The sequence below is a fragment of the Echinops telfairi genome, unplaced genomic scaffold, assembly GCF_000313985.2.
Source record: "Echinops telfairi isolate 266 unplaced genomic scaffold, ASM31398v2 ScPeMD7_7457;HRSCAF=8495, whole genome shotgun sequence".
Classification (NCBI taxonomy): domain Eukaryota; kingdom Metazoa; phylum Chordata; class Mammalia; order Afrosoricida; family Tenrecidae; genus Echinops; species Echinops telfairi.
The window spans coordinates 41,688,720-41,698,018 of record NW_022111357.1 but is presented as its reverse complement, the minus strand read 5'-3'; positions in this window follow the sequence as shown (position 1 = coordinate 41,698,018).

Genomic DNA, 9,299 nt, shown 5'->3' with positions numbered 1-9,299 from the left:
CGCCGCGGCGTCCTGCGTCACGGCAGGGCGGGCCAATCAGCGCCCGGCTCCCAGCCACGTGACCCAACAAAGTGGGCGGGGCGCCGCCCTGTGCGCGTGGGCCTGGGGGCGAGACGCAGGAGCCGAGGGCGCTTAGCGGCCATGTTTGTGAGGGGCGCCTTGAAGCGGATCGTAGGCATAACTGTGGGTCTTTTTTCTTCTTTGTTTCTTTTCTCCTTGGTTCCTCTGGTTTAAGAGGATCAGGCAGACATGTTTGTGAGCGGCACTTCTGGAAGTTTCTGGTCTCATGCCTATACTGCCCATCTCGTCCTAGTTATGCTGGGGACAGTCCCGATTTTTAGCAATTTTTCCTGCGTCCGCGGCGTTTTAAAACAGTCCTGATTCTTGGAAAGAATGCACCGCAAGCTAGGGTAGACGGTTTTTGGCTGCCATGTGGCTATTTCGCCAGGATATGAGTTTTATCAGTGGTGTCCCGCTTTTGTCCCGCTTTACCAATGTTAAAATCTGGTCACCTGAGCAACTCTCCTCTCCACGGAGCACCCCCAGATGGCAGTTTTGAAATTCTTGCTGGAGGAGCTTTGCGAAAGTGAAGACAAGACTGTTTTTAATCTTGGGCTCGTTGTTTTTAGCTGCCTTCAAATAGATCCCTACCATCCATCACCTTGTCAGCCCTGGTGCTGTGTTCCTAGGCCCAGAAGTTTGAACCCCCCAGCTGCTCCTTGGGAGGATGAGGCTTTCTACACAATCTTGGAAACTCACAGGGGCAGTTCTACTCTGCCCTATAGGGTCACTATGAGTCAAAATTGGTGGCAGGAAGTATTGATCATCTTTATGTTCATCAGGTCAAAAACGTGCCCTGTCTTTCATCATTCTCAATATTGCCAGCGTGTTCAAGCGTTTTGTGTGGCCCTTGTGCCAATCTGTCTCATCTGGGGTTCCCCTTACCCTCACTAGCTCGTTACCGAACATGATCTTCTTTAGTCATTGATACCCTCTGATGGCATGTTCAAAGCAAGGGAGTTGGACAGCAGTTTATCGTGCTGTGTTGGGGTTTTACTTGCTGATGTTCAGAAATAGAGAGAGGCCCCACCCTCATCCCCCTTTCCCTTAGTCTGCTTTAGTTTGGAAGCTGCACTGACATTTGTCCAACATGGGTGACCCTGCTGATATTTGACATACTGGTGGCATGACTTCCAGCATCCTAGAAACATGGAAGTCACCCCAGTGAGACAAATTGATGAATAATTAGTGGCAGAGCTCAATTTGACCTGTGCATTGTTACCATGCCTTTCACCCTGTAAAGTGGGTACTATTATTGCAAGTGAGAAAGTTGAGCCTCCGTTCAGGTTCCACTTAAATCAAACTCACTACCATTGAATCATTTGCAACTTACAGCAACACAGAGCAGGCTTGCTTCTTGGGGTTTCCAAGGTTGTTACCATCACAGAATCAAATGACCACGTCTTCCTGCAGCTCCACCTGCTGACGCCTCCAGGCTTTGGGCTAGCAGCGAAGTGCTTACTCACTGGGCCATCCCAGATCATTCTCCAGTCCCATGGGGGAGTCCTGCTGGTGTGGTGTTGAGGGGTCTCTTGCAATCATCTCTTGCCACTATATCCCAGTGCCGGATGTGGAGTGTGGGCTGTCTGAGTGAATCCCCACCACTCACCCTTCATTTCATTTTTCTCAGACTTTGGCAAGGCCTCTTTCCTTCACTGGGTGAAAATGGAAAACAGCTGGCCACCTTTTTAAAAATTGGACTACCTCCCTAAGAATGATCTGGAGAAAATATTGAAGTTGTGAAGGCTTTCACTTTACTTGGATCCACAGTCCAGATCCCTAGAAGCAGCAGTTAAGAAACCAAATGCATGACATTGGGCAACTCTGCCACACAAGACCTCTCTCGAGAGTTCCAAAGCAATGGTGTCCATCTGAGGCCTACGGTGTGCCAAAGTCACAGTGTTTTCAATGGCCTTATATGCAGGTGAAAGCTAGTCAATGAGTAAGGATGACTGAAAAGAAATTGATGCATTCAAATTATGGTGTTGTTGAAGAATATTGAATATACTATGGGCTGCTAGAAGAGTCTGCAAATTAACAGCCAACCAACCAAACATTTAGTACCACCACCACCACCCCACCCCCCAAAAAGAAAAAGATCCCGCAAATTTGTGTTGGAGAAAGCACAGCCAGAATGTGAGGCCGGCGAGATTTCATCTCATAAGTTTTGGACATGTTCGAAGGGATCCGTTCCAGGAGCAGGACATCGTGCTTGGTAGAGGGTCTGAAAAAGAGGAAGACCACCACGGACAGCGGCTGCAACAATGGGTGGATACACAGCAGCCATTGTGAGGCTGGGGAAGGTCTGGGCAGTGTGGTAGTCTCGCAGTCTGTGAATCAGCGCAGACTCCGTGATGCTTGACAAGAAGAACGGCTCTGTTCCCTTCTAGCTTGTTTCTTGTTCATCCCTCAACAGGGACTGTCTCTCCCCAAACCCTCCTCTGCCCTGATGGCGGTGCAGGTGGCTTGCTGAGCATCCTGGGCCGCTTCTCAAAGCCCCCCCAAAATCCTGGCTCTCTTCAGCACAGGAAAATGCTTAGAAGGGCTGATGGCCGCTTTTCAGTTTGTAAGAGTTTTACAGTTTATCCTTCCATATGCCAGGCCCCCAAGTCTCAGGGATTTACCTCCTGCCCCCCAGAGAAGGACATCTGGGCTCTAAAACCAGGGGAGGGACAGAAGAACAATGAAGTCTGGTCTCTTTTCTTTGACCTTCTCAGATGTCTGTGGACCAACTTTCCAAGTTGAATGGGTTGGAAGGAGGTCTGCTCAAATAAAATGTTCCCAGCGACCACAGTCTTGGCAGTGAATGAGAGTGGGGCTTGCTTTTATTATTATCATTACTTTTTTCAGGTGAGAACATTTATATCAGGCAGATTTGCCAGGAGTATTAGGCATTTCAGTTAAGCTGTAAAGGTTGAAATGTGAACTACGTTGTACTACAGCTTCATGTACTGCTCGAGGGTCCCTCTGTGCATTGTTCCATAGCAGAGTTGTGATTCATATTCTTTCCCACAAGCATTAATGTTCTCTGCTCACATGGAATGACTCCCTCAAAGCCCAGAAATACAGTTGATGCCTCTTTTTAGTGCATGAAAAGTGAATGTGCTAAAGGATCCCGCTGGCTTGCCAGTAGACAGACTCCCCTTTCTCTTTCAAAACACACTGTTCAATAATAATCTGGAATCGCTTAGATTTGATTGCACGTGGTGTAAAAATGCTGGTGCCGTGGGATCACCTGACTGCCTCTCACTTCAGAAGAGGGGAGATAGAATCGCTATCAGCAGCTGCCTCCCCCAACTCATTCCTGTGAAATGGAGGTCAAACATCTCTGCCCCTCCCACCTTCCACCAAATCTGACAGCAGCAGCCCCCCCCCCAACACTCTTGACGTCTCTGCTGGGTTTGATAATTCACTGCAATGAACACACAGAACTCCTATATGACACTCACAATTGTAGGGCCTATGAGGGAAGTAACGGGTTACAAGTCAGGATCGGGGACAACTTAGGAGACAGTTCTTTGGTCAGGACAGCTTCTTGCTTGTGTCTTCAGGCAGCCTCGTTCTGGCTCTTGGTCCCTGGACTCCTCGGACTGAGCTGATCTCTGCCCAGCTTTGGAGCACATGTTACAAAGCTTTTCAGTTCTACCAATAAGTGTCCAGTGGCACCTCGCTCTAGCAGCAAGTCTTGACTCAAAGGCTCTGAACACGCTAGCTCCTGTAGGTTATTGGCAAGTGCCCGGAGGCACTCCATTCTGTCAGCAAGCCATCCACCCAAAGGTGCTCAGCTCTTCACTCCATGGCCTGGCATACCCACGGGGGCCACCTAGCTCTGTGGGCTGGGAAGCCCACCATAAGATCTCGTGCTGGCCTTCTGGTTGTGCTGCTGCTTCTCTGTCCCGCTTCTTGCCATCTTGTACTTTCTAGTGTTGCAGCTCTCTGGCTCCTGGGTCTAGGAGGTTCTCACCCTGGGCCGTTAAACTAGTTCATACTGGTTCAGTCATGGCAATGCAATGAAGCCAGACCATCAACAGCAGCAGCAACAACAAACAAGCTCACTGCCATTGAGTCAGTTCTGACTATAGCGACCCTATAGGAAAGGGTAGAACTGCCCCTGTGGGTTTCTGGTACTCGAGCTCTGTGGGAGCAAACAGCCTCATCTTTCTTTCTCAGGTGGAGCCTCTGGTACTTTCAAATGGCTGACCTTGAGGTTGGCAGCCCAACACATAACCACTGTGCCACCAGGGCTCCTGGAAGCAGAATTGAACTGAAGTTTAAAGGTGTAGGTGATCTGGAATGCTTAACAGAATCGGAAAAAATTAAGCGTTGAAGCCTGCATGGGCAATGAGGAAGAGGGTCGTGAACCCTTTCAGGTGCCTGACAGCGGCTTATTGCCAGGAGAGCAACACAGGTCACAGGGGAGTGGTCAGCTGCCATCTCTGAAGCCCTCGCTGCTGTTTCCACTCGACCACCCGGAGATTTGGCTGCTATGCCAGGTGTGTGGTGTCTCGTTTTCTAAGAGGGAGATTACGTTTCTATCAGGGCTCTGACCATACTTCCTCCATCCCAGTCATCCTTCCATCTCACCCACACTTTTCTAGTGTCGCTTCCTGGGTCCTGGCTGGCCTGGCCTGGACCAGTTGGAAGATCGGCAAAGGGTGTGCTCAGCTTCCGGCTCTTCTTTCTTGGTGGGGGTGAGGCCCTCCTTTCTGCCTTGGGGGGTGGTTCACATGCAGCCTAGAGGGATGGCACAATGGACCAATCCCCACATCTAGGTTCCATACACCTTATTTTCATGGTCTCACCCCTTTCAGGAGGCCAGGCACCTTATTTACATTACTAGCTACTCATGTCCCCCTCAGTGGGCCACAAGCACCTTGTTCCAGCAAGCATCGTTCCAGCAAGACATTGGGTGGGAGAAAGCAAGACCCGGTCGCCGCAGCACACATGCCGGTTTGCTCCGGGCAGTGAGCCGGGCGTGGGCAGGGAGACACCTGCCTGCTGCGTCCATCTGCCTTCCCGGCCTTGTGCTTCTCACCATTCTCCTCCCATGGTCTGCACGGGAAGGAAAAGACAAATGGGTGATTGGCAGGAAATCCATTTGGAAAGGAAGCGAATATAATCACTGCCAGCTGTTGAGAGATCCAAAGCGATACTCTATTAAACACCTAACCTGGCCCATCTTCACTGAAATCAGTTTCATAATAAGCTTGGTTCGGTGGTTTTTATTTTGGACTCCAGCATGCCGTGTTCTCATAAAGCCGGGATTGATTGCCACAAGCCAATCGTGGGCTCCATGGCTGTTTATCGTCAGTGTCAACTCATGGTAAATACTGCATTGGCAGAGTGGAAGGGACTCGGGGTCCCTCCTTGCCATCCTGAATTTGACATCCCCAATGTAGCTCTTCATCTTCCTCCACAGATGTGTGCTGTTTCCCACCCCACTCCGGAAGCTCTGGGCATGAGAACACGCAGGACCACCCTTGAGGTTGGCCCCTTGTTGCCCCCATTCCACCAGCCACCATTGGCTCCTGCTCTTCTAATACAGAATGGCACAGCTGGTCTCCCACTTAGACCCTTGCCCACACTGCGCAGAGCAGCCCAAGGGAATCATTTATTAAATGGGGACCTGGCCTCTTGGTGAAAGCCCTTCAGTGTCTCCCCACTGTTTTGAGAAGCAAGCCCAATGTTCTTACTACGAGCTCCAAGTCTTAAGTCCAATGAGCCCTGGTGGCCCAGCAGTTAAGCCCCCAGCCATGAACTGAGAGGTGGTTGGTTGGGAACCACCCTGCAGCTCGATGGGAGAAAGACGTGATTTACAGCTAAGAAAGCCAGTGGGGCAGTTCTCCTCTGGTTACACGGGCTGCTCTGAGTTGAGTTTGAATTCACTTGACGGCACCGGACAGCCAGGCCTAGCACGACGCTGGCACAACTAGGTGGGCAGTTCATGTCCATGGGATGAGAATGGCCCTACTGCCCCTTCTCTAGACTCATCAGGCTGGGCTGTCCCCCATGCTTTCCTCCCTACGTTCCCCAAAAGCGCCTTCTCCACTTGGCATGTGTCTGGAAACTCTCCTCTCCCTAGCCACCCCCTGACCCCCACAACCCCCACTTTGCCTGGTGAAAAGCCCGTTTTCCAGACCTTCCGCCGAGCGTCAGGTCCTGGCCTGCAGGAGGGGTTGCCAGATGTGCTCGCACCCCCACGGAACAAAGCCTGTCCTTTTTGCGTTATCACTTGTTCCAGCCTTTGGGATAAAACACAGTGGCTGGTTGGGTGCTCCCCCGCTCCCCCCAGCCTTCCCTGGAGCACGGATGCATTCGTTCAGTCACTCCTCTGTCATACATGTGTGACAGGCCCTGCCAGCCGATGTATCACGTGGGATCCGGACTGCTGCTGTAGCTTCATCTGGCTGTAGACGCATCACACAAGGAGCAGTGACTTTGCACTGGCCACAAGAGCTGCTCAGGAGAAACCACGGGAACACTGGGGCAGCAGTAGAGGCTCCTTGGAGAAGTGGCAAACTCTTCTCTCTGTCCTTTACCCTCCAGGAGCCACCCCCCTCAGACCCACGTGGAGGAAGCAGGCAGGGGTTCTTCGTCACAGCCAGTCCAGTGGCACCCACGGGTGGGAGAAGGCGGTCTCGGTCTCGTTGGCTCAAGAAGAGGAGCAGTTCTTAAATTCTTTTGCCACCCCACGCCCTGCCCCCCCACCCCCCCGAGCCCTCAGTTGGGCTGCAGCAGATAAACACAACATATCCGATTCTTCTGCATCCCTTTTGTGCCCCCACCCCCTTTGTCTGTGTGCGTTTCACCGTTTTAAAAAAGTTACTGAGTTGATTCTGACTTGATGTCAGCCCTGTACTCTGGGTCCGGGTCACAGCAGGCTCTGTGAGGTTTGCAGTGGCTGTTTTTTCAGAACCTCCAACCCTTTGGATAGCAGCCGAGTACCTGCCCTCCCCACTCACTTCCCGGACTCCCACCAGGTGTTTGTGCAAGTCCTTGCTTGTCTGTCCTTCACAGTGGTCGTAAACTGCCTTGGGAGGGTTGGGGTCTGCGCAGGGGTTGGGACAGAGCATATGTTCAAAAGGTCACTGTTGACTGATGGCTGGTGACAATTGAAGATTGTCAATTCTGAAGTAACCTGGTTTTCTCATCCACAATTCACTGCTTTGCACAGGGAAGGGATGAGTCAACCAGGGCGCAGTAAAGCACCGATGAAACACACACTACTCCTCCAGTTCCTTGAGGCTTCCTCACCCCCCACTATCATCTCTCCAGTCCTGCCTTTCACTGCAGCCTAGACTGGAGCTGTGCATACGTACAGCTAAGAGATAAGAGCCCACGTCACACAGAATCCAGGAACAGGAATGAGAGTATTGATACCAGAAGGGCAGGGGGAAGGTGGGGAGAGGTGGGGAGGAAGGGGGAACTGATTGATTGAAAGTAAATGTCTAGAAGATAATGATGGCAACATATGTACAAACATGCTTGATGCAATTGATGTATGGATTGTGATAAGAGCTGTAAGAGGCCTCAAAAAAAATTCACGCTTCTCAAAAATCACCCTCACACCATGGAGTCAATTCCAACTCATAGCAACCCGATAGGACTGGGCTTCCGGGACACTAACTCCATGGGACTAGAAAGCCTCAGCTTTCTCTTAGGAGCACCGGGTGGTTTCAAACTGCTGACATTGCAGTTAGCAACCCAACGCATAACCCCTCTACCACCTGGGCGCCCCAATTCACCGCTTAAACACTAGCATATCTACAGGGCAGCATTTGCTTTTTATAAACACTGCATGGCTGGTGAGAAAAAACTGAAGAGGGTTTTCAATAGACCCATTAGTAAGGAATCTTGGTGGCCGGTGGTTAAAGCACTCAGCTGCTAATCAAAAGGTTGTCGGTTTGAACCCATCAGCCGCTCCATGGAAGAAAGACGTGGCAGAGATGTTTCTATAAAGTTTTACAGTTTCATGAACACAACATGGCAATGAGGTTTTTGTTAGACTCATTGACAGAGGCAGCCTGAAAGAAGCACAGCTCATTTCTGCCTGAACCTTGAGGAGTGCCTCACATTCTGCCCTTCATGTGAGCAGAAAGACGTTAGTCATTTCTCACCTTTAGGAAAAGCAGAACAACACAAAACAACCTGAAATAGAAAAACCATCACAAACAAACAAAACACGCAGCTTGCTTTTATACAAGGTTTTATTAAAGATTAAAATCATAGCATATATGCACCCACGTATCTACAAGGTCTATACAATGAAGGTCCCTCATTGGCACAAATGGTTTGCATTTGATTCCAGCTCTGTCTCACACAGCACTCTGGTTTTCTATAATTCGTTGCATTGGCTATGGAACTCAGATAATGCTCATGATTATGGGTTGATAGGAGGACGTTTACAGGTTACAATTCAGGTGAGAAATGTTCAAGATACAGTTGATCAATGAGAATAGTGATACCAGGAGGGTAAAGGGAAGGTGGGCGGAACCGATCACAATGATTGACACATAACCCCCCACCCCACCACCAGGGGGATGAACAGCAGAAACACGCTGTCAGTGTAAGATATGAAAATAATAATAATTTATAATTTATCAAGGGATCACGAGGGTGGTGGTGGGGGGAGGGAAAAAAGAGGAGCTGCTACCAAGGACTCAAATAGAAAGTAAATGTGTAGAAAATGCTGATGGCAACATATGTACAAATATGCTTGAAATAATTGATGTATGGATTGTTTTAAGAGCTGTAAGAGCCCCCAATAAAATTATTTTTAAACGAAACAAAACAAATCTCCATGCTTCCATGCGTCTAGAGCGATTGCAACGACTCTGGTACATCCGACAAGAATTGCTGTGTGTTTTCTTGCTCTGCCTCCCACAGTGCTCTCTCCTGTTCTACCGGGTTCTAGAATCCACTGCAGTGACCGTACAGCACTCCCAGATGATGACCACGATTCTAGGGTTTATTCGGGACATGAACAGGCTCCAATTCTAGTGAAAAATACGCCCGATACAGGACAGTTTCTTCTCTGCTGTGCTCTCAGGCAGCTCTCAGCCTCTTGGCCTGACCTCTGTCCTGCTCGGGCAGTGATTCAAAGCTCTTTTAAGACTGCCAATAAATGCCTAAAGGGCATGCCACTCTGCTATCAGCCATTCTGAGAGACTGTCATTCAGCTAAACAGTAGATAATGACATCCGAGAGGAGTGTGTTCCTCAAAACTGTCGATTGTCTGA